The sequence below is a fragment of the Schistocerca cancellata genome, chromosome 1, assembly GCF_023864275.1.
Source record: "Schistocerca cancellata isolate TAMUIC-IGC-003103 chromosome 1, iqSchCanc2.1, whole genome shotgun sequence".
Lineage (NCBI taxonomy): Eukaryota > Metazoa > Arthropoda > Insecta > Orthoptera > Acrididae > Schistocerca > Schistocerca cancellata.
In genome coordinates, this window is record NC_064626.1 from 93506775 (window position 1) to 93533591 (window position 26817).

Consider the following 26817-nt stretch of genomic DNA (forward strand, 5'->3'; position numbering starts at 1 on the left):
ACGTAAGCTTTTCTTGCAAAATTTACAGTAATCTCCTGCCTACAGTGTTACTGCAAGAACTAAAGTAGAGCTAATGTTCCAAATGCTCATACAGTCGTTTGAAACTGAGTCTTAGCTGCAAAACACATTGGACTTAAATAGTAATATAAAATATTAGGACTCAAAGAGGTATGAAGTATTTTTATCTAATTTCGAAAAGCTTTGAATCATTGTAGATAATGCAAACAGCATAGGACCTCTGTGTTTATCTTCCCAGTCATGACTCTTCCTCAAAACAATAAGTCGATCGTGCGCTTGGAGGGAGATACACTTCTTGTATGTCGATCAAGTCACAGACTTTAAGCACTGACACACGCGAAACATCTACACGAATGCATCGTATGTTTTTCTGAGACACCAGTGTTATAGCTACAAATAATTTCCAAAGCCCTGTTTAGTATCAGAGTTTACGAGAGCTTATTATTGGTTGTATAGCAGTGGAAATTTTTCCCGTTGTGAACCCCACGCCCAACTCACAATTCGCTGTTGGTGTTTCTTCCTTTGGACCGGGAAGTTAAGTCTGTAGACACGTTCAGCAGGTGCTGAGAGGAATAAGGAAGTAAGATTACAGTTTACCACCCCATGGAAGACGAGATGAAAAGCTCGGATTCGATGAAGAAGAATACTGGCATGTCTTTTTTCAAGGAACCGTCACGACATTTGCGAAAGGCGATTTATGGAAATTGAGCTGATGAAACATTGACACTAACGACCCCGCAGTGTAACTTTGCGGTGGAATCATGCCAGTGTGCGTGAAGAAATACAACTTTCTCCATTAAAGGACTCAGCACACCCACGTTATATTGGTTTGGGCGCAAGGTAGCTAGATGCTTAGGGCCCGTTCCAGCCGAGTTATTAGCCAGCTCTACCATACGCACGGTCCAGTCACACAAATGTGACCATCCTCTACGTTCGGCGTCAACATGCACTCGCATACGGCAGGTAGCAGCACCAGTAGTGGAGCGTGTATGAAGCGTGTCGGAGCACACAGAAAACAGTGCAGTCGTTGTCATAATGCGGAAATGGAGCGGTTTAGCTGACGTCCAAAAGGGCATGATTATTGGCTTTCGGGTCAAGGGTGTAAGCATTTCCGAACAGCTAAGTTTGTGAACTATTTGCTTTCCGCCGTTCACGGAAAAATTTCGCTATCAAAAAATGGCGCCGAGGCAACTGGTGCACCAAGGGCCATATACACGGTGAGTCACCTAACGTTACCGCTGGATATATTTCGTAAACCACATCAAATACTGACGAACCGATTCCACAGACCGAACGTGAGGAGAGGGGCTAGTGTAATTGCTTAATACAGACCATAAAAAAATGCACAGAAGTATGTTTTTTAACACGAACATACGTTTTTATAAATGGAACCACGTTAATTTTGTTAGCACATCTGAACATATAAACAAATACGTAATCAGTGCCGTTTATTGCATTGTAAAATGTTAATTACATCCGGAGATATTGTAATCTAAAGTTGACGCTTGAAACCTCTGACGTTCAGTTGCGTGTTGTAACAAACAGCTGCAACATACATCGCGTTTCTACAGAATGATCTACCAACGTTGCTCGGAAATGTCCCACTGGAAACGCGTCTACGTATGTGGTATTAGCATGATGGTGCACCTGCACATTCCGCAATTAACACTAGGCTGACCCTTGACAGGATGTTCGACGGGCGTTTCATAGGACGTGGAGGACGCATAAATTGGCCAGCCCGTTCTCCTGATCTTACACCTCTGGACTTCTTTCTGTGGGGTACGTTAAAGAAGAATGTGTACCGTGATGTGCCTACAACCCCAGAGGATATGAAACAACGTATTGTGGCAGCCTGCGACGACATTACACCATATGTACCGCGGCGTGTACGACATTCATTACGCCAGAGATTGCAATTGTGTGCAGCAAATGATGGCCACCACATTGAACATCTATTGGCCTGACATGTCAGGACACACTCTATTCCACTCCGTAATTGAAAACGGAAACCACGTGTGTACGTGTACCTCACCCCTCATGGTAATGTACATGTGCGTCAGTGAAAAAGACCAATAAAAAGGTGTTAGCATGTGGACGTAATGTGCTGTTCCAGTCTCTTCTGTACCTAAGGTCCATCACCGTTCCCTTTAGATCCCTACGTAATTCGGTGCTCTCCGATACATACGATCGAACAGCGGAGGAGTGGTACTCAAGCGTCAACTTTAGGTTACAATATCTCCGGATGTAATTAACATTTTACAATGCAACAAACGGCACTGATTACGTATTTGTTTATATGTTCAGATGTGCTAACAAAACTAACGGGGTTCCATTTAAAAAAACGTAGGTTTGTGTTAAAAAACATACTTCCGTGCATTTTTTTTATCGTTTGTATTAACCAATTACACTAGCCCCTCTCCTCACGTTCGGTCTGTGGCATCGATTCGTCAGTATTTGATGTGGTTTACGAAATATATCCAGCTGTAATGTTAGGTGACTCACCCTGTATAACAGGGATAAGTGACAGCGGAGATGTGTACGGGCGAATAGAAGTGCAAGTGTTGAGCAACTGACCGCCAAGATGAACCAAGGGGCTACCAACAGTGTATGCTGGTTCATGTACTCATGCTGACTGCTGCTCATTGGCGACGAAAGCACGAATTTGCACGCCAATACCGCAACTTATCATCCACTGAGTGTTCACAGGTAAATCACGTTTTATGCACCTTCCAACAGATGATCGTTGGCGTGTATGGCGCGAAACGTAAAGTAAACACCCTGCAACAACTGTCCGAAAGGTCCATTGCGGGGGGAGAGAGCACTATGATCTGGGCAATGTTTTCACGGCATGTTCCTGGGTGATCTCGACATTCTGGATGGCGCAATGGACCAACACATGTATGCATCTATCCTTGAAGACTCTGGCTACCCCAACACGCAATTTGCGTTTTCCTGTGCGCTGTAATGTCGGGGCTCATCAGCAGGACAGTGCGACATACAGTGTTCGTGCGCGGTTTGAAAAGCACCAGGATGCATTTGCCAAAGTCTCCTGGAATCAGAAGTTCTGGATTTAAACCCAATTGGAAATCTGTAGGACCATCTCGATCGAGTTGTTAAGCCATGCGTCCTCAACTAAGAAACCTAGTGCAGTTGACTGAGGCACTGTAGTTTCCATAACTCCACATTCCTGTCGATACTTTTCAGAACCTCATGACCCTCGTCCTGAACGTCCAGTTGGTGTTTCAGGCTTTTAATAAGCTGTCACGCTAATATAACCGGACCGTGTGTAAGACCTGTTTCTTGCCGCCTCAATTTTTTTAAAAACGTCTTCATTGCCTCTGTACAAGTAAATCAAGCTATCGAAGCGGCAGAAGATGAAATGAAATCACTAGTATTTCGACTTGTCAACTCATTGCTTTGTGTGCCAGTCGAGATATTATTTCTGATCCTTTCATTTCGGAAGACCGATATTCTGTCTAGGGTCCATACATTAATCATATACTTGTCGAATAAAATGACGCCAGGAGTTTATTATATTTGACATTCACTTTGAAACCTGTTCTGCGACATTTCGTAGTCCATTACCCGTTCTTAGTCATCATGCTACTGAATTTAATCTCCAGCACCGAAAATGTTGAGCATCTATGGACAAATTTCAAGAGTATTTTACAGGGTTAGCTTAAATGATTCGTCGTGTTTCAAAGCAATGTTTATTGACAAGCAAACGACTTACAAAAACGGGACAGAGTTGCTGCGCTAGTATTAGTCTTAGTCGTAGGAAATGGGAATTTTGTTAAAAATCGAGTAAAGGCGCGATTTGGCGATGAAGTCTGAGGTCGCTGGCAGTGTGTGGTAATAGTCGGCAGCCAGTAGGCCAGGCAGATTAAACATGGCTGCAGCGGCATATTGCACGTACCATTTGTTTGTGGAGTACGAGGTGCATTCAAGTTCTAAGGCCTCCGATTTTTTTTCTAATTAACTACTCACCCGAAATCGATGAAACTGGCGTTACTTCTCGACGTAATCGCCCTGCAGACGTACACATTTTTCACAACGCTGACGCCATGATTCCATGGCAGCGGCGAAGGCTTCTTTAGAAGTCTGTTTTGACCACTGGAAAATCGCTGAGGCAATAGCAGCACGGCTGGTGAATGTGCGGCCACGGAGAGTGTCTCTCATTGTTGGAAAAAGCCAAAAGTCACTAGGAGCCAGGTCAGGTGAGTAGGGAGCATGAGGAATCACTTCAAAATTGTTATCACGAAGAAACTGTTGCGTAACGTTAGCTCGATGTGCAGGTGCATTGTTTTGGTGAAACAGCACACGCGCAGCCCTTCCCGGACGTTTTTGTTGCAGTGCAGGAAAGAATTTGTTCTTCAAAACATTTTCGTAGGATGCACCTGTTACCGTAGTGCCCTTTGGAACGCAATGGGTAAGGATTACGCCCTCGCTGTCCCAGAACATGGACACCATCATTTTTTCAGCACTGATGGTTACCCGAAATTTTTTTGGTGGCGGTGAATCTCTGTGCTTCCATTGAGCTGGCTGGCGCTTTGTTTCTGGATTGAAAAATGGCATCCACGTCTCATCCATTGTCACAACTGACGAAAAGAAAGTCCCATTCATGCTGTCGTTGCGCGTCACCATTGTTTGGCAACATACGACACGGGCAGCCATGTGGTCGTCCGTCAGCATTCGTCGCACTCACCTGGATGACACTTTTCGCATTTTCAGGTCGTCATGCAGGATTGTGTGCACAGAACCCACAGAAATGCCAACTCTGGAGGCGATCTGTGCAACAGTCATTCGGCGATCCCCCAAAACAATTCTCTCCACTTTCTCGATCATGTCGTCAGACTGGCTTGTGCGAGCCCGAGGTTGTTTCGGTTTGTTGTCACACGATGTTCTGCCTTCATTAAACTGTCGCACCCACGAACGCACTTTCGACACATCCATAACTCCATCACCACATTATCTCCTTCAACTGTCGATGAATTTCAATTGGTTTCACACCACGCAAATTCAGAAAACGAATGATTGCACGCTGTTCAAGTAAAGAAAACGGCGCCATTTTAAGTATTTAAAACAGTTATCATTCTCGCTGCTGGCGGTAAAATTCCATCTGCCGTACGGTGCTGCCATCTCTGGGACGTGTTGACAATGAATGCGGCCTCATTTCAAAACAATGCGCGCTTTTCTATCTCTTTCCAGTCCAGAGAAAAAAAATCGGAGGCCTTAGAACTTGACTGCACCTCGTACAGTGAGGCAGGGAACTGCAGTGTTGCTTTAAGTTATTGCGATGTATGAGGTGAGGCAGTACGCCAGAGCTGGGAGTGGCGATGTGTAAGTGGCTGACGCATGGGAATTTACCCCTGCCATAGTTTCTGTCTCTCTCTGACGCTACATCAGAAGCAAGGGGAAAAGCAGTATAAACAGTCAGGCAGTTTTAGCTTGAGGTGGTGTGCCAGGTCAGTCAAGAGTTGGGTCCAACCTGTGCTGGTCTACTCTTACAGGGGCCGGGTTTGAGTCCGGTTCTGTCCTGGGAGCAGCGGCGGCCCAAGGGCCATGGGTGACCAGTACATCCACCTTCGTTCCATGGTGAGACAGAGCAGGTCAAACGGGGCGCAGGGCGGCGACGACCAGAGACTGTAGCAGTGTGCGGAATCGCGGCCAGCTACACGGTGCAAGACGCGACACCTCGGTGGGCGGCGACCAGGCAGAGTGCGGCCGACACCCCGGTTGAGCGGCCCTGATGATGGAGCAGCGGCATCGGCATACCAGGAGTTGCTGAGCTGGCTGGACTCACGGAACAGCGCTGTGTGCGGCACGCCGAAACTACGCTGCACCCATCAAAGTACTGTAAATTATGTGAATAAAGCACTGCTACCGAATACTGCTGTATCACTCTGCACTGCCCCTTGATGCTATTGAACTTGCTGAGCCTCCTGACGAAATACGGCATGGTGGGTCCCAGCTGCAGCTGGGCCATCTGGAGTCCCGGGTTTGACCATCAATGGCCCGCAAAAGAGTACATGAAGAGACTCGTACACTCACAAAGTTCAAAAATCCCGACTCGTGGCTCATGTGTGAGTTAGATGGGATCTACCAGATTGCGGCAACACATGAGAAGAGATTTTGTGTGTTAGAATATGCAGAGCGTACATCGGATACGAGCGATCAGCGTGCATTTGTATGCAGTTACGGAAAGCCTGCTCGTGTTCAGCATGGCATTTTGCGCTGGTTTCGTTAGTTTCATGATCCTGGTAGTTTTTGTAAAGGAAAGAACACCAGGGCAACTGTGTGTCAGAGAGGAAATTGCGAAGCGCGCGGGACAGGTGTCTGTGCACAACCACAAAAAGCAATCATCCGAGCAAGCCGCGAACTGGGTGTTCAGCAGGAAACAATGTGGACTATTTTGTAGCGTCAATTGCATTTCAAACCATACCGTTTCCAACTGTAATAACATCTGACTCCAAATGATTATGCCCTCCGATTTGAGTTTCATACCTAAATGCAGCAAACTAGTAGATTATGGTAACTTTTCAGGAACATTAATATTAAGTGATGAGGTGACTTTCCATCTGTCGGGAGATGTGAATCGTCACATGCGAAAGTGAGCGGTACTGAACTGCTACATGTCCGTTTGGAATTAGAAAGGGATTCGCCAAAAGTGAATGTCTTCTGTGACGTACCGGAGACAAACATCTACGGCCGCTTTTTCTTCATCGAACTGACGGTGGAAGGTCCCGTGTACCTGGGAATGTTGCAGTTGTGGTTGTTGCCACAACTGACTGCTGGCTCCTTAGTTTCATTTTTCACAATTGTTTGCATTTTTCAAAACAGCGAACTGCCACGTCGCTGGATAGGGCCCGCTGGTGTGGGCGATATTCCTTCCACGTCTCCAGATCTCACGCCAGGTGATTTCTTCCTGTGGAGTTATGTTACGGACAAAGCATTTTACCCCCAATGCCAACAGCGCTTCAGGAACTGCAGGAAAACATCACTGCTACTACTATGGATTTTGACGGAAACACGCTAGTCAACGTTCGGTCATAACTGGATTACCATCTGGACGTTTGGATGTGTGCCGGGTGACCAAGAGCGCAACATTGAACGTCTGTAGACTGCACCAGAAACTTCGTGAGAGTATCTATAGGCCAATGTCTGTGACGTCGATCTAACGTCGAGTACTTAGAAATGTTTTATGCATGCGTATTTTAATTTTTTGGAAACCAAAAATCTACTCTGTGGGATCATCATGCTGCAGTTTTCGGCCTCGTGCTTCATACCATGTTCCTTGATTTTCAGAAGGCATTTCATACAATTCTGCCCTGCCGGCTAGCGAACAATATAAGAGCGCGTGGAAAATCGGACCATCTGTGTGATCGGTACGAACAGTTTCTACAAAGCAGAAGACTGTGTGTCTTCTCAACGACGCGAACGTAACTTCGGGTGTGCTACAGGACCATTACTTTTCACAATGTACACCATACACCATACGGCCATTTCTCAAAATACGGAAAGCAAAGAGGCTGCAGTAGCAGAGATTTGTTTCACAGTATCGCAGATGAAGAAGTGCCCGTAACTCTTAAAGTATGCATTTCAGAGGCCGTGGTTACTAGACGTTTTTGCTTGGCATGGTCGTTCCTATCATATTCCTCAATACTGACCACTCCTCCTGAGACATCCTATGTACGAATTATCTAGTGGACAACATTAGATGTTCCATGAAGCTTTTCACCAGTAACGTTGATGTGTACAGGGAAATCACAATGCTAAAACACTGTAGCGAAATGCAGAAGACCAGCAGAGGACTGACCCTTGGCTACTGACCCTCGTCAACAAATATAACGCATTGCGCATACATAGGCAGAAGGACCCATTATGCAGGATTACTCGATACCAAAACAATACTGGAAGCAGTCATAGAAAAAAACGAGGGATTTAAAGTGGAATGACAACATAAAACAAATCGTCTGAAAGGCACATCGCAGATAGATTCACTAGAAGAATCCTCAGGAAGTATGGTTCCCCCACAAAGCGAGTAGCTTACAGAATCTCAGCTCGACCAGTACTGGAGTACTGAACGTCAGTCCGAGATTCCTACCATATGGGGTTGAATCAGGAAACAGACAAAATCCAAAGAAGAGCGGAACGTTTCGTCAGAAGTTCATTTCTTTTCATCAGTCTTCTGACTGATTTGATGTGGCCCGCCACGATTTCCTCTCCTGTTCAAAGTTTTCATCTCAGAGAGGAAACTGCAACCTACGTCCTCAATTATTTGCCGGATGTATCCCAACCTCTCTCTCTTCCTTCCCAATTTTTGCCCTCTACAGCTCGCTCTAGTACCATGGAATTCCCTGATGTCTTAACAGATATTCTGTCATCCCGTCCCTTCTTCTTGTCATTGTTTTGCACATGTTCCACACCTCGTCGATTCTGCAGAGAATCAGTGGACCTGATTCCCAACATTGTTCCGTAGCACCACATCACAAAAGCTCCTATTCTCGTCTGTTGCGGTTTTCCCACAGTCCATATCTCACTACCATACGATGCCCAGTAATTTCTTCCTCAAAATAAGACCTATGTTTGACACTAGTAGACTTCCCTTCACCAGGAACTCCATTTTTGCCAGTGCTAGCGTGTTTTTTTTTATGTCCTTCTTCCTCCGTAACATCATGGCATATGTTTCTCCCTAGCTAACTTCCTAGTCGCTTAGTCAACTTCGTCTACTTCGGAAGCCCCAATTCTGACGTTAAGTATCTCGCTGGTCTCATTTCTTCTACGTCTCATTAATTCACCTTTCTTCAATTTACTCTCAATCCATATTCTGTACTCATTTGACTGCACATTCCATTCAACACACGCCGTAATTGTTCTTCACTTTCACTGACGATAGCAACATCATCAGCGAAATTTATCACTGATATCCTTTCACCCTGAATTTTAATTTAATTTTTAACCTTTATTTTATTTCCGTCATTGCTTCTACGATATATAGATTGAACGGTAGGGGCTAAAGACTACATCCCTGTCTTACCCCCTTTTTAATCCAAGCACTTCGTTCTTGGTCTTCCAGTCTTGTTGTTCTCCCTTGGTTCTTGCACATACTGTATATTACCCATCTTTCCCTATAGCTTACCCATATTTTTCCCAGAATTTCGAATATTTTTTACCATTTCACATTGTCGAACGCTATTTCCAGATCGACAAGTCAATGAACGTGTCTTGATTTTTCTTCAGCCTTGCTTCCGTTATCAACCTCAACGTCAGAACTGTCTCTCCGATGCCTTCACCTTTCCTAACTCCAAACTGATCATCATTTACCAAGCGCGGAAACGCCACAACCAACACCAGCCCCAGAGTTGCAAGAGAGTCAACGAATATAATGTTTCCTCATTTGAGAAGAATATGGCCGTTTTCGATCGACATCCTTCTGTGTTACCAGCTTGTACTCTGTCTCAAATGACATTGACGTTGACATGAAACTCAAGTCTAATCACTCTTTCTCTCTCTTAACATTTCTCAGTGTGTCACTTTACTTTTGGAGTTACGTTAGGATGATATTCGCCATTCCGGAGATAGCTTACTTTCTGTGAATTATTTGAGGTATGACATGATTCAGACATGGCTAATTAGCGATGGGTTTGAGCATCCCAAAAATAATATAGATTAATTTTTTGTGGGTGATACAGGGTTTATGATGATTTATAGCTATGCTAAAGACTGCTAGTCGAAGACAATAAATTCTACTTAACTAGAAATATTCCCTTAGCAAACTGCGCTGAGTAAACTTTTCGCAGTAGAGCGACTGCCCGGCTTGGTCCAACTGCACAGGATAATTCTTCGGTATATTCTTGTATATTCTTACTATTAATACTTTATTCCTTCCTTCCTATTGTTGCTGTCTTTTCTCATTGGCACTATCTCCTCTTCCTCGATGTCATTGTCGTATACTCCGGCTCTCATTACCACTAGCTCTCACCCACTTCCACTTTCTGTTTCTCTTTATTTCCCCCCCCCCCCCTCGTTGGCATTGTCTCCATCACTCTTGTGTCACTCTTCTGTCACTGTCAACTATGTGCCAATGCCACTGTGTCCCTCTCTTTCTCTCTCACTTCACTCTGTCTGCAATACAACGACTGCGTATTATCTTCCAGTATTTGTCACTTTTCCATCCTTTCGTGAATATGTTCCACGCCAAGGGTTTTGGGAAAATTTTCAAAGTTGCTGAAAAAGCAGATGAGGCAGCTAGTAGCCGACTTTCCAGTTAGATTCTTTTAAACGGGAGCATATTTGCCTATTTTGTGCTTCGATAGGTATACTGTTCGGCTGTTTCCCTTGTTTCCGCTGCTACAGCATGGCACCTCACTCATATGAAAAGAAACGTATTGGTCAGTGAAATTTAGATAGGTTACTTACGTCAAATGAAAATAACGAAAATCTAATTTTACGTCTCAGAGCGGTTTTGATGTGCAAAAAATTTTCGCATGTCCTTCTACATCTACATCTACATCTACATTTATACTCCGCAAGCCACCCAACGGTGTGTGGCGGAGGGCACTTTACGTGCCACTGTCATTACCTCTCTTTCCTGTTCCAGTCGCGTATGGTTCGCGGGAAGAACGACTGTCTGAAAGCATCCGTGCGCGCTCTAATCTCTCTAATTTTACATTCGTGATCTCCTCGGGAGGTATAAGTAGGGGGAAGCAATATATTCGATACCTCATACAGAAACGCACCCTCTCGAAACCTGGCGAGCAAGCTACACCGCGAGGCAGAGCGCCTCTCTTGCAGAGTCTGCCACTTGAGTTTGTTAAACATCTCCGTAACGCTATCACGGTTACCAAATAACCCTGTGACGAAACGCGCCGCTCTTCTTTGGATCTTCTCTATCTCCTCCGTCAACCCGATCTGGTGCGGATCCCACACTGATGAGCAATACTCAAGTATAGGTCGAACGAGTGTTTTGTAAGCCACCTCCTTTGTTGATGGACTACGTTTCCTAAGGACTCTCCCAATGAATCTCAACCTGGTACCCGCCTTACCAACAATTAATTTTATATGATCATTCCACTTCAAATCGTTCCGCACGCATACTCCCAGATATTTTACAGAAGTAACTGCTACCAGTGTTTGTTCCGCTATCATACAATCATACAATAAAGGATACTTCTTACTATGTATTCTCAATACATTACATTTGTCTATGTTAAGGGTCAGTTGCCACTCCCTGCACCAAGTGCCTATCCGCTGCAGATCTTCCTGCATTTCGCTACAATTTTCTAATGCTGCAACTTCTCTGTATACTACAGCATCATCCGCGAAAAGCCGCATGGAACTTCCGACACTATCTACTAGGTCATTTATATATATTGTGAAAAGCAATGGTCCCATAACACTCCCCTGTGGCACGCCAGAGGTTACTTTAACGTCCGTAGACGTCTCTCCGTTGATAACAACATGCTGTGTTCTGTTTGCTAAAAACTCTTCAATCCAGCCACACAGCTGGTCTGATATTCCGTAGGCTCTTACTTTGTTTATCAGGCGACAGTGCGGAACTGTATCGAACGCCTTCCGGAAGTCAAGAAAAATAGCATCTACCTGGGAGCCTGTATCTAATATTTTCTGGGTCTCATGAACAAATAGAGCGAGTTGGGTCTCACACGATCGCTGTTTCCGGAATCCATGTTGATTCCTACATAGTAGATTCTGAGTTTCCAAAAACGACATGATACTCGAGCAAAAAACATGTTCTAAAATTCTACAACAGATGACGTCAGAGATATAGGTCTATAGTTTTGCGCATCAGCTCGACGACCCCTCTTGAAGACTGGGACTACCTGTGCTCTTTTCCAATCATTTGGAACCTTCCGTTCCTCTAGAGACTTGCGGTACACGGCTGTTAGAAGGGGGGCAAGTTCTTTCGCGTACTCTGTGTAGAATCGAATTGGTATCCCGTCAGGTCCAGTGGACTTTCCTCTGTTGAGTGATTCCAGTTGCTTTTCTATTCCTTGGACACTTATTTCGATGTCAGCCATTTTTTCGTTTGTGCGAGGATTTAGAGAAGGAACTGCAATGCGGTCTTCCTCTGTGAAACAGCTTTGGAAAAAGGTGTTTAGTATTTCAGCTTTACGCTTGTCACTTCAGTACTAAAACATAGAGTTCACAGATGATAACACAGCGAGACAGTTTACAGCATATTTCTCCCGTGCTGCGTCACTTGATAAACTACGTTTTCGATTCACACTTTGAACCTCTGTATCTTGGAAACGGATAACAATATGATAAAATATTGTAAGGTTTCTCGACATCAGAGTCGTAGGAATACATCGCAAAAATTACAGCTATTTTCTTTGCATAGCCACATAGACGTTTCGGAATCCGCAGCTGGATTTTGGTACCCAAAAAGCAAGTTTTTTGGGTATTTGTCGATAACGTATAAAGATTTTTGAAAACTTGGAGATGGCTCTTCTCGATAAATTCCTAAAAAATGTATCGTTAAAATCCGAGCAATTTCCTCCTGTTATTTATTATTTAGATTTTGTGTCATACCGAATTTTACTTGTGGAAGTAGGATAACTTCGAACTTTTGTATCTTGGTAACTGATAAAATATCAGAAAATTTTCAAGCCTCTTCGAGATCTGATTGTTAGCAATATATCTTAAAACTTTCACTCATTTACTGTGCATACCCGTCTTGGAAACCCTCGGCTGGGTTTTGATCCGCTGGTGATGAAGAAAATTGAAGGAAAAAGAGAGAGAACTTTTTTGTCGGGTTTACCGAGTGCCGCCATAAGTCCTATGAAACGCACTGAAGACTACATCAAACGCAAAAAGAACCAACCGATTTGCTCCCATTTCCTACATTGTCCATGTATTGTGGGATAGTGACACTAAGACGGCCCAAGGGCTATCCAAAACAGTTGTTGCCACCTACATACGCTACGGTCGCAGGTTCGAATCCTGCCTCGGGCATGGATGTGTGTGATGTCCTTAGGTTAGTTAGGTTTAGGTAGTTCGAAGTTCTAGGGGACTGATGACCTCAGAAGTAAAGTCCCATAGTGCTCAGAGCCATTTGAACCATCTGCACCACCTACACAATAAGTTCTCGGTTCGCTTGCCGCGTCGAAATTGGATAAAATTCCAAGCTTTCGGTGATACCTTCCATCACCGTCGTCAGAAATTAAAACTGAATGTCGTGAACTAGCGAGGTTCCATCTTTTATACGGCATTCGACTGACTGGATTACGTCATGATTGTGCGTATAGAGGTGACATAGTCTCTTGAATGTACCACTTCAGTATTACAGTCATGGCACATTTATTATGGAGACCTTTTTTTTTTAAGATGACTTATAAAAGTATGAGTGGAATTACGCTTTAACAGTCATTTCAAATGCAGGTACGACTTATTCAATATTTGCACTACTACTATCTACGCATACTGTATATTGATAACTGTAACATTTTGCATTCTTTGTCTTTAATAATATTGTAACATTTCTTTTGGCAATGGTTTGAGAATGAACGCTAACGTTCGAAAGTAGTCACCCCCAAGAAATTGTACGCAACTGTGATAGAAACCTGAATAAACAGGAAATAAACCTTTTAGTAGCACTTGACGGGGGTACGACATGATTTTCGATAAAACCGTTCACAGGTTTTACGAATCCTTTTGCAGATTCACCATCAAATTAGTATTTTGGCTAAGTAAATTACAGCTTTGTGAAGTCATTAGCATTATGGAATTGCCATGGTCCTCCCATTTTGTTGCAAAGGATAGAAATATTTACCTCTTCACACGTCACACTGACATAGTGGATCACGTTTTCCCGTTCTTGAGGTTATTTTCCTCGACGTATGTGTAACCACAATACGGGTGTGAGGTGACCGTGATTTCGCCAGGGGCTCTCATTCTGTGGACTAAGCGCGTTACTTCCTGCGGCGCGGCGTGGTGTGCCCTCCTTTCCAGAAGGCCGAGTCCTTGGGTGTTGTCCAGGTCGGTATATCTGTAACAGCATCGTGTGTAAACGCAACACTGGTCTCAGCAGGCGTGGTCACCTGTCGCTAATTGGCACACACACCGTCGCTGCACCTTAAAGGCAGACTTTTGAACCTTACAGTGATAGTAAACGTGTAATCAACCGTAAGATTCTTTGGACATACGCCTCGCTGTGGTACTGCAAAAAAATCGACCAATAAGAAGGTAGTTTTCGACAAAAAGAAGAGGGTTCGAATCCAACATTCCATCAGAACTACTGACAGCCATGGGAGAGCCAGTCCTGACAAAACTCTACCATCTCGTGAGCAAAATGTATGAAACAGGCGAAATACCCTCAGACTTCAAGAAGAATATAGTAATTCCAATCCCAAAGAAAGCAGGTGTTGACAGATGTGAAAATTACCGAACAATCAGTTTAATAAGCCACAGCTGCAAAATACTAACACGAATTCTTTACAGACGAATGGAAAAACTAGTAGAAGCTGACCTCGGGGAAGATCAGTTTGGATTCCGTAGAAATACTGGAACACGTGAGGCAATACTGACCTTACGACTTATCTTAGAAGGAAGATTAAGGAAAGGCAAACCTACGTTTCTAGCATTTGTAGACTTAGAGAAAGCTTTTTACAATGTTGACTGGAATACTCTCTTTCAAATTCTAAAGGTGGCAGGGGTAAAATATAGGGAGCGAAAGGCTATTTACAATTTGTACATAAACCAGATGGCAGTTATAAGAGTCGAGGGACATGAAAGGGAAGCAGTGGTTGGGAAGGGAGTAAGACAGGGTTGTAGCCTCTCCCCAATGTTATTCAATCTGTATATTGAGCAAGCAGTAAAGGAAACAAAAGAAAAATTCGGAGTAGGTATTAAAGTCCATGGAGAAGAAATAAAAACTTAGAGGTTCGCCGATGACATTGTAATTCTGTCAGAGACAGCAAAGGACTTGGAAGAGCAGTTGAATGGAATGGATGGTGTCTTGAAGGGAGGATATAAGATGAACATCAACAAAAGCAAAACGAGGATAATGGAATGTAGTCGAATTAAGTCGGGTGATGTTGAGGGTATTAGATTAGGAAATGAGACACTTAAAGTAGTAAAGGAGTTTTGCTGTTTGGGGAGCAAAATAACTGATGATGGTCGAAGTAGAGAGGATATAAAATGTAGACTGGCAATGGCAAGGAAAGTGTTTCTGAAGAAGAGAAATTTGTTAACATCGAGTATAGATTTAAGTGTCAGGAAGTCATTTCTGAAAGTATTTGTATGGAGTGTAGCCTTGTATGGAAGTGAAACATGGACGGTAAATAGTTTGGACAAGAAGAGAATAGAAGCTTTCGAAATGTGGTGCTACAGAAGAATGCTGAAGATTAGATGGGTAGATCACATAACTAATGAGGAAGTATTGAATAGGATTGGGGAGAAGAGAAGTTTGTGGCACAACTTGACCAGAAGAAGGGATCGGTTGGTAGGACATGTTCTGAGGCATCAAGGGATCACCAATTTAGCATTGGAGGGCAGCGTGGAGGGTAAAAGTCGTAGGGGGAGACCAAGAGATGAATACACTAAGCAGATTCAGAAGGATGTAGGTTGCAGTAGGTACTGGGAGATGAAGAAGCATGGAGAGCTGCATCAAACCAGTCTCAGGACTGAAGACCACAACAACAACAACAACCGTCGCTGCACCTTAAAGGCAGACTTTTGAACCTTACAGTGATGGTAAACGTGTAATCACCCGTAAGATTCTTTGGACATACGCCTCGCTGTGGTACTGCAAAAAAAATCGACCATTAAGAAGGTGGTTTTCGACAAAAAGGAGAGGGTTCGAATCCTGATGCTTCAAGAAAATTCCAAAGCTCAGACGTTGGCCAAAATGACAGTCCTTTATCAGCACATGGTGTAAGATTATCGTGCTGTAAAGCTGTGGGTAACATTATTAAGAAAGTCACGTAAAACATGTGACACATCGTCCTTAAGTAGAAGGATAGCAACGACAAACTACCGCTATCAAGATATAACACGATGAGTTCCTCTTAGCCAAAATGAGTAAAAAGACGTAATAGGTTATATTTTAACATTCAGTTACCTACCGGACCGCACACTTAGCAGTCATGCCAGGAGCTGTTGATTGCTGGAACTCATTTGTTAGTTTAGACCAGTAGGTAGTTCTCAACTTAGCTCTTGCTAGATCACTGGACCGTTGTCCATCTCCCCACTCCTTCCCTTTCCCGCTGCTATCACCACCATAAATCCTCCTAGTTTAAACGAAGTCAAAATTTACCTTGTATACAAATCCCAGTTACTACTTAGTATTCCCTTAATCCCAGCTGGAAAAATCGTGAGGTTTTTATACGTAAATATATACAGGCCTATTACAAATGATTGAAGCGATTTCATAAATTCACTGTAGCTCCATTCATTGACATATGGTCACGACACACTACAGATACGTGGAAAAACTCATAAAGTTTTGTTCGGCTGAAGCCGCACTTCACGTTTCTGCCGCCAGAGCGCTCGAGAGCGCAATGAGACAAAATGGCGACAGGAGCGGAGAAAGCGTATGTCGTGCTTGAAATGCACTCACATCAGTCAGTCATAACAGTGCAACGACACTTCAGGACGAAGTTCAAGAAAGATCCACCAACTGCTAACTCCATTCGGCGATGGTATGCGCAGTTTAAAGCTTCTGGGTGCCTCTGTAAGGGGAAATCAACGGGTCGGCCTGCAGTGAGCGAAGAAATGGTTGAACGCGTGCGGGCAAGTTTCACGCGTAGCCCGCGGAAGTCGACGAATAAAGCAAACAGGGAGCTAAACGTACCACAGCCGACGGTTTGGAAAATCTTACGGAAAAGACTAAAGCAGAAGCCTTACCGTTTACAATTGCTACAAGCCCTGAGAGCCAATGACAAAGTCAAACGCTTTGAATTTTCGGCGCGGTTGCAACAGCTCATGGAAGAGGATGCGTTCAGTGCGAAACTTGTTTTCAGTGATGAAGCAACATTTTTTCTTAATGGTAAAGTGAACAGACACAATGTGCGAATCTGGGCGGTAGAGAATCCTCATGCATTCGTGCAGCAAATTCGCAATTCACCAAAAGTTAACGTGTTTTGTGCAATCTCACGGTTTAAAGTTTACGGCCCCTTTTTCTTCTGCGAAAAAAACGTTACAGGACACGTGTATCTGGACATGCTGGAAAATTGGCTCATGCCACAACTGGAGACCGACAGCGCCGACTTCATCTTTCAACAGGATGGTGCTCCACTGCACTTCCATCATGATGTTCGGCATTTCTTAAACAGGAGATTGGAAAACCGATGGATCGGTCGTGGTGGAGATCATGATCAGCAATTCATGTCATGGCCTCCACGCTCTTTCGACTTAACCCCATGCGATTTCTTTCTGTGGGGTTATGTGAAAGATTCAGTGTTTAAACCTCCTCTACCAAGAAACGTGCCAGAACTGCGAGCTCGCATCAACGATGCTTTCGAACTCATTGACGGGGACATGCTGTGCCGAGTGTGGGAGGAACTTGATTATCGGCTTGATGTCTGCCGAATCACTAAAGGGGCACATATCGAACATTTGTGAATGCCTAAATAAACTTTTTGAGTTTTTGTATGTGTATGCAAAGCATTGTGAAAATATCTCAAATAATAAAGTTATTGTAGAGCTGTGAAATCGCTTCAATCATTTGTAATAACCCTGTATTTAGGTAAAATAAGTGTACTTCTACTTATGCACCAAACTACTTTTTAAATAAATTCACATCGTAATACTCATCATATTTTATGTGAGATCTAATTGTTTCAGGAGATTTCCATTATTTTTGGAAGTGACCAAAGTGGTAAGTAAGTTTTGGGTACAATAGTTATTAAGTTTTATAGGAAAGAATTTTTTTGGGAAAGACTGTTTAATTACCATTTACCTACCATATAGGAAGAAAATAGAACGTACAGATAAATATTTCGTGTTCAGGAGATTAACAGAAAAGGCAACAACAATGGAATTTAAATACATGTAACAATAATAATATTAATAACAGTAATTGTACTAACTGTCACAATGACAATAATTATACACGTAAAAAAATTTTACAGATCTCTGTCAAAAGCAGATGCCAGCTTTGCGATAACTGCTGCCGTCGTCGTCAGCTGTATATCGTCTCTCTCTCTCTCTCTCTCTCTCTCTCTCTCTCACACACACACACTCTTTCTCTCTCTCTCTCTCTCTCTCTCTCTCTCTCTCTCTCTATCTCTCCATTTTTCTTTTATTTATGAAATGTGTCGGTTTGTTACATTTGGAATCGTGGATGGAAATATTTGTAAGTCGTGACGTCGAATGTATTTCGTACAGTCCTAATAGCGGCTAAAATATACGCTAGCAATCATCAATGTTGCTTCGTAGGCAAATGATTCTGAGTAAAGTTGCTACGTTGGGTTGTAATAATTTATTTAACTTGTCAGCACACATGGCTCGCTCAAAGATACGCGTGGTTAGTTTAAAACTGTAGCAGCTAATGCCCGATAAATAAATATTGTTGCAGAGAGACACACGATACAGTCGTCTACGTAGCTGAATGTTACGTAAATTCTTTGTTAGACACTGACATTTTATAGTGTTAGTTATTATTTGAATAATATTTACAGCAGTGAAAGCAAGATTTTTTTATCAGTCAGTGATTTACTAACAACGCAGCCTGAGCCTCTTATTATTATTTATTATCTTTGCGTTCGTCGTGCGTATTTAATGGAAACTTTTGTGCAAAAAGTACTTCCTTTTCATGACAGCAAAAATATTGAAAGTATTTTTTCCTCTTATCTTGTGGGTGAAGCCCGAAAATCATGTGATTAATTATATTTCACGTAATGGCTGCCAATGCACCATTTTTCGACAAAAGAATGGCAGAAGGCCAATAATAAAACTTGAATTCTAGCGGTAATTAATTTTTTTCATTTAATTATGTTCACATGAAAGGAGAGGTATGAAATGAGATTACAAGTACAAATATTTTTTATACATACGTATATTCTGAAAAAACTTACGCACAATTATCAAAATCGTGCGTTGAGAAGCAACCACGTGCAAAAGCGTCTAGTAGGTTCGAGGGCTGACCCCCCAGTCATTATTTTATTCATCCAAGTCTGGATCACACAATATATAGAACTTCCATGACGTGATATACTCATGGCCTTCTTCATTGTTAGTATTTGTTACACAGAAATATTTTTATTATTATTTTTTTATATTCAAAACGCGTAAAGGGGGAGAGTTTTCTCGTTCAAAAATAATATTCCATCATTGATATCACATTTACTTAAATACATACGCATAATTTTGTTCTTTATTGACGGAGTTCACTTGCGGTTATCGTAAGAGAAGACGATGCAGCTGGAATCTCAGGCATCGCTTTCACATATGTGCAATTTGTTTCTCGGATTTTTCACGAGCGCCGAAATGCTTCTTGATTATGTAGATACGTGGAAATCCTGAAATTAGTTACTTATCTTTCGCTCAGAATAGAATAGTAATTCTCATCAGTCAACCAGAAACTTTCATAGTCATATTGCTGGAACTGATGTTAAGCTTTGCAGTAATATTCCAAATCAATTAATTCCTCAGGCGTTCTATGATGAAATTCTCCTCCATGTGTTAAAAATTAACTGTATAGCCACGTTAGTATTGAAGGGGTACCTACGTCACGAGATCTAGTTTCCATATCTTCTATGATTTTGTTGAAGTGTGAATAAAAAGCATAAAAATCTGCATCTGTAAGTTTACCTTCTCTGTCTTCGTATGTACTTCTTTGAAGATTTGGAAAATAACTGAGTTCAAGTTATTGATATGAAAGTCTAGTTGGGCAACGCAGAAGACGTTGTACCCTTCAGCTTTGTGTTGACCTAAAGACTAGAAAATTACTCAGGTCACACCAATACCCAAAAAAGGAAGTAGAAGTAATCCCCTGAATTACAGGCCTATATCACTAACTTCGATTTGCAGTAGGGTTTTAGAACATATGCTGTATTCGAACATTATGGAGTACCTCGAAGAAAACGATTTATTGACTTACAGTCAGCACGGATTCAGAAAATATCGTTCTTGTGAAACACTACTTGCTCTTTATACTCATGAAGTAATAAGTGCTATCGACAGGGGATGCCAAATTGATTCCTTATTTTTAGATTTTCATAGGGCTTTCGACACCGTTCCTCACAAGCGTCTTCTAACCAAACTGCGTGCCTACGGAGTATCGCTTCAGTTGTGCGACTGGATTCGTGATTTCCTGTCAGAAAGGTCGCAGTTCGTAGTAATAGACGGAAAGTCATCGAGTAAAACAGAAGTAATTACCGGCGTTCCCAAAGGAAGTGTTATGGGCCCTCTATTGTTCCTGATCTATATTAACGACATAGCCGTCTTAGATTGTTTGCTGACGATGCTGTCATTTACCGTCTTGTAAAGACATCAGATGATCAAAACGACTTGCAAAATGATTTAGATAAGATATCTGTAAGGTGCGAAAAGTGGCAATAGACCCTGAATAAAGAAAAGTGTGAAGATATTCACGTGAGTACTAAAGGAAATCAGCTAAGTTTCGATTACGCGATAAGTCACACAAATCTGAGCGCTGTAAATTCAACTAAATACAAAAGGATTACAACTACAAATACTCTAAATTGGAATTATCTCATAGATAATATTGTGGGTAGAGTAAACCATTGGCAGAACACTTAGAAGGTGCAACAGGTCTACCAAAGAGAATGCTTAGACTACGCTTTCCACTCTATTCTGGAGTATTGCTGTGCGGCGTGGGATCCGCATCAGGTAGGACTGACGGATGACATCGAAAAAGTACAAAGAAGTGCAGCTCGTTTTGTATTATCGCGAAATAGGGGAGATAGTGTCACAGACATGATACGTGAATTGCAATCATTAAAACAAAGGCGTTTTTCGTTGCGACGGGATCTTCTCATGAAATTTCAATCACCAGTTTTCTCCTCCGATTAAAAAAACTTTCTATTGGCTCCCACCTACATACGGAGAAATGATCATCACGATAAAATAAGAGAAATCAGGGCTCGCACAGAAAATTTTAAGTGCTCGTTTTTCCCGCGTGCCGTTCGAGAGTGGAACGGTAGAGAGACAGCATGAAGGTGGTTCACTGAACCCTCTGCCAGGCTCTTTATTGTGAATAGCAGAGTAATCACGTAGATGTAGATGTTTAATTTGTCTAATACGTCTAGAACATAGAGAATGCAAGATATCGTAGTTTGATTGCGTCACAAAGGCTTCAGTCAACGGACTGAAGACGCTCGGCTGTTGCATGAAAAACGTTGAAACGTCGCAAACACTTTCCTCTTGATAAGCACCTCACATCATACTACGAGAGAAAATGTTAGAATTCTCCGACATTTTATTTTGTTAAATAGCGAGACGTATAAGTAGTTGTATCAGAAATTATATCAAAATGGAGTATTTCGTGACTTAATATTTTTGCAATTTGAAACGCACTGTTAGAACTCCTTTTTGTTTTATGCCCTGACGACGTTCATACTTTGATCGAAATCGATTGTCAGAATAAGAATAAGTACAACTGTCTAGTGAATGATACTCTACCTGACAACGCTGGTTCATTGATTTCGGGGGAGGGGACCAAACAGCGAGGTCATCGCTCCCGACCGAGCGAGGTGGCGCAGTGGTTAGCACACCGGACTGGCATTCGGGAGGACGACGGTTCAATACCGCGTCCGGCCATCCTGATTTAGGTTTTCCGTGATTTCCCTAAATCACTCCAGGCAAATGGCGGGATGGTTCCTTTGAAAGGGCACGGCCGACTTCCTTCCCCGCCCTTCCCTAATCCGATGACCTCGCAGTCTGGTCTCTTCCCCCAAACAATCCAATCCAATCATAGCTCCCAGCGGGTTAGGGAACGATGGGGAAGAAAGTCGGCCGCATCCTTTGAAAGGAACCATCCTGACATTGGCTGAAGCGATTTAGGTGAATCAGAGAAAACGTAAATCAGGATGGCCAGCCGCGTGTTTGAACTGTCGGCCTCACTAATGCGGGTCCAGTGTGCTAACCACTGCGCCATTCCGTTCTGAGACATGCGCCACGCTCCAAGAAGTGTGTGCTGCATACATTCGGGGAAATCCACTGCCGAGGCCCTGTTTCAAAAAAAAAAAAAAAAAAAAAAAATGGTTCAAATGGCTCTGAGCACTATGGGACTTAACATCTGTGGTCATCAGACCCCTAGAACTTAGAACTACTTAAACCTAACTAACCTAAGGACATCACACACACCCATGCCCGAGGCAGGATTCGAACCTGCGACCGTAGCATTCGCGCGGTTCCGGACTGAGCGCCTAGAACCGCGAGACCACCGCGGCCGGCGCCCCTCTCAGTCCGCCCATTTATACCATCAGCTGTCTAAAGGATGGACGGCAGTGAAAATTTGTGGCGCACCGGGACTCGGAAGCTGACTTTCCGCTTTACGCAAGAGGTCGCCTTGACCGTTTGACTATCCGTTATGCTGTATCATGTAATAAGATTGCTTTGCATTAATGTGACAGTACGAGAAAGAAAGATATTCTTAATATTATGCGGCGTAGTGTACTTAAAATTGTTCTTAGATATTGAGCTCCTTTGTTCTTGCTTAGATTTGATTTAATGAGAGAGGAGTCTTTATCACGTGGGACAAATTGACGTCTTATGCGAGATTGTGATAGAAATTTATGTATCCATCTTTATATACAGGGTGTTTCAAAAATGACCGGTATATTTGAAACGGCAATTCAAACTAAACGAGCAGCGATAGAAATACACCGTTTGTTGCAATATGCTTCGGACAACAGTACATTTTCAGGCAGACAAACTTTCGAAATTACAGTAGTTACAATTTTCAACAACAGATGGCGCTGCCGTCTGGGAAACTCTATAGTACGATATTTTCCAATAATATGGCGTAGTCTCTGAATGAAATTACCCGAAACCTTTGACAACGTGTCTGGCGGAATGGCTTCACATGCAGATGAGATGTACTGCTTCAGCTGTTCAATTGTTTCTGGATTCTGGCGGTACACCTGGTCTTTCAAGTGTCCCCACAGAAAGAAGTCACAGGGGTTCACGTCTGGCGAATAGGGAGGCCAATCCACGCCGCCTCCTGTATGTTTCGGATAGCCCAAAGCAATCACACGATCATCGAAATATTCATTCAGGAAATTAAAGACGTCGGCCGTGCGATGTGGCCGGGCACCATCTTGCATAAACCACGAGGTGTTCGCAGTGTCGTCTAAGGCAGTTTGTACCGCCACAAATTCACGAAGACTGTCCAGATAGCGTGATGCGGTAATCGTTTCGGATCTGAAAAATGGGCCAATGATTCCTTTGGAAGAAATGGCGGCCCAGACCAGTACTTTTTGATGATGCACGGACGATGGGACTGCAACATGGGGCTTTTCGGTTCCCCATATGCACCAGTTCTGTTTATTGACGAAGCCGTCCAGGTAAAAATAAGCTTCGTCAGTAAACCAAATGCTGCCCACATGCATATCGCTGCCATCAATCCTGTGCACTATATCGTTAGCGAATGTCTCTCGTGCAGCAATGGTAGCGGCGCTGAGGGGTTGCCGCGTTTGAATTTTGTATGGATAGAGGTGTAAACTCTCGCGCATGAGATGATACGTGGACGTTGGCGTCATTTGGACCGCAGCTGCAACACGGCGGACGGAAACCCGAGGCCGCTGTTGGATCACCTGCTGCACTAGCTGCGCGTTGCCCTCTGTGGTTGCCGTACGTGGTCGCCCTACCTTTCCAGCACGTTCATCCGTCACGTTCCCAGTCCGTTGACATTTTTCAAACAGATCCTTTATTGTATCGCTTTTCTGTCCTTTGGTTACATTAAACCTCTGTTGAAAACTTCGTCTTGTTGCAACAACACTGTGTTCTAGGCGGTGGAATTCCAACACCAGAAAAATCCTCTGTTCTAAGGAATAAACCATGTTGTCCACAGCACACTTGCACGTTGTGAACAGCACACGCTTACAGCAGAAAGACGACGTACAGAATGGCGCACCCACAGACTGCGTTGTCTTCTATATCTTTCACATCACTTGCAGCGCCATCCGTTGGTGAAAATTGTAACTACTGTAATTTCGAAAGTTTGTCCGCCTGAAAATGTACTGTTGTCCCAAGCATATTGCAACAAACGGTGTATTTCTATCACTGCTCGTTTAGTTTTTATTGCCGTTTCAAATATACCGGTCATTTTTGAAACACCCTGTATCATAGAGAATCGCTAATTCATGTGCGAGAAGAATTTCATTGACACTAAGGTCAATAAAACTTCGTCCATTTCAAAAAGGTACGTGTTATTTCCACAAACGACGTATACTCAAGTGTGACCTATTAATGAATACTAACTCGAGAACAATTCCGACTGGAGCGTTCAGTTCTAATTAAATAATTTGATACTTTCTTCGAAAAATAAGTGATTTCACGGATCATTTTTTTCTTTTTTGTGCCACCAGTGTTTCTAAGAACTGAAGGCAAATCTGATTGCTATGCAACAGAGCCCCGACGAATATTTCTCCGCAACTTTGATTAACACTTTCAGCTTCAATACAGCATCTGCAGCAGCTGGAGAAGATCGCCATAACAACGGAAGCGTATAGTGTGAAAGCAGTTTTACCCATCGCCTTGTGTCCCACCAACGGTGTATGTACTCACTACAACAGAACACACATACTATCACTGATACATATAAAGCCACAACACAAGGAAACAGTATAAATGGCTCAGTATAAGCAATATACAAATAACAGAAAGTGAAGATAGCTGAGTGGTTTTATACCGTGCACGACTCACGCCCAGATCGAAACTTCCCTTTGTCGTTGTTCCTGTGTTACAATCTGTACTCGTACAAATGTTATGAAATCCCCCTGCAGGGAAGACATTTTAAGTCAAAGTCGCTGTCCGGTATCGGTGGATGAATACGATATTGCAGTACCTGTGTTGTTAAGAAGAATGGTGCAGTGTTAACTTCGAACATTCATGCATCGCTCTTCTTAACATCGCAGGCAGTGCAATATCGAATAGTAAAGTAGTTGTTTTTAAGAATATCATTTTGATAAATGGAATTGGATTCAGTTTTAGAAATATCATTTTAATAAATTGAATTGGATTCAGTTGTAACGCAGGAGAGGGGTAGCCCTGAAGTTGCACTTATTGTTGTTGTTGTGGACTGGTTTGATGCATCTCTCCGTTCTACTCTCTTCTGTGTAAGCCTCTTCATCTCTGAGTAACTACTGCAACCTATATCCTTCTGAATCTGCTTTCTGTATTAATGTATTAATCTTTTGGTCTCCCTCTTCGATTCCCCCCCCCCCCCCCCACGATTTCTTCCAGTACTAACTCGTGATCCCTTTATGTCTCTGAATGTATCCTTCCAACCGATTCCTTCTTCAAGTCATCTTATGCCACATTTTTTTTCCTCCCCAATTCAATTCGGTACTTCCTTATTAGTTACGTGATCGACCCATCTGATCTTCAGCATTCTTCTGTGGCACCTCATTTCAAAAGCTTCTATTCCCTTCTTGTCTAAACTGTTTATCGTCCACGTTTCACTTACATACATGGCTACACTCCACATAAATACTTCCACAAAAGACTTCCCGTCATTTAAATCTACACTTGATATTAACGATTTTCTCTTCTTCAGGAACAAAATTGTTCAAATGGCTCTGAGCACTATGGGACTTGACATCTATGGTCATCAGTCCCCTAGAACTTAGAACTACGTAAACCTAACTAACGCAAGGACGTCACACAACACACAGTCATCACGAGGGAGAGTAAATCCCTGACCCCGCCGGGAATCGAACCCGGGAACTCGGGCGCGGGAAGCGAGAACGCTACCGCGCGACCACGAGCTGCGGACCCCTTCAGAAACACCTTTCTTGTCATTGCCAGTCTACATTTAATATCTCCTCTATCGCGACAATCATCAGTTATTTTGCTGTCCGAATAGTAACTCATCTACTACTTTAAGTGTCTCATTCCCTAACCTAATTCCGTCAGCATCACCAGATTTATACTTTCCGTTATCCTCGTTTTCCTTTGGTTGATTTTTATTTTATATCCTTCTTTCAAGACACGGTCCATTTCGTTCAACTGCTCTTTGAAGTCCTTTGCAGACGATGACAGAACAACAATGTCATCAGCAAACTGTAAAGTTTTTATTTCTTCTCCCTGGACTTTTAACTCCTACTCCAAATATTTCATTTATCGCCTCGAAAACATAACTCTTCAATGCGACATGCTTTTCTCAGTTATAGATTACGTACTTGACGGAGATCTAGATTGTAAAGTCTGCATTTTCGCTGTTTCCATCTCGCCCTCATTCTGAAACGCCTGCCACGTAATGACATCTCCATCCAAGAAAAATAGAAGTCGCTTGGTGCCATGTCAGGAAAGTTTGATAGCCAAAGAAGCGGCTTGCATGACTGTGACCTATGCAGAATGAGTTGGGATGATATCGTGGAGTAAAAACACGGCTTCCTACATGATTCGTTTTCACTGTGACCTGCAACCTCGTTAGGAGATTTCGGTAGTATGCTCCTGTGATGTTCTGCCCCTTAAGAGCCTACGTAATCTGTCAGTACCACACTATAAAAGTGCCAAGAAAACAGTCAGCACCAGTTTTTCTCAAGATGGTTTTTCTACATCATGTTTGTATTGCTTGCTTTGCTCATTTATCTCAGGGTCTTAGTGATTCACCCATGCCACGTCGATGGCGTTTAGGCGCCTAAAGAC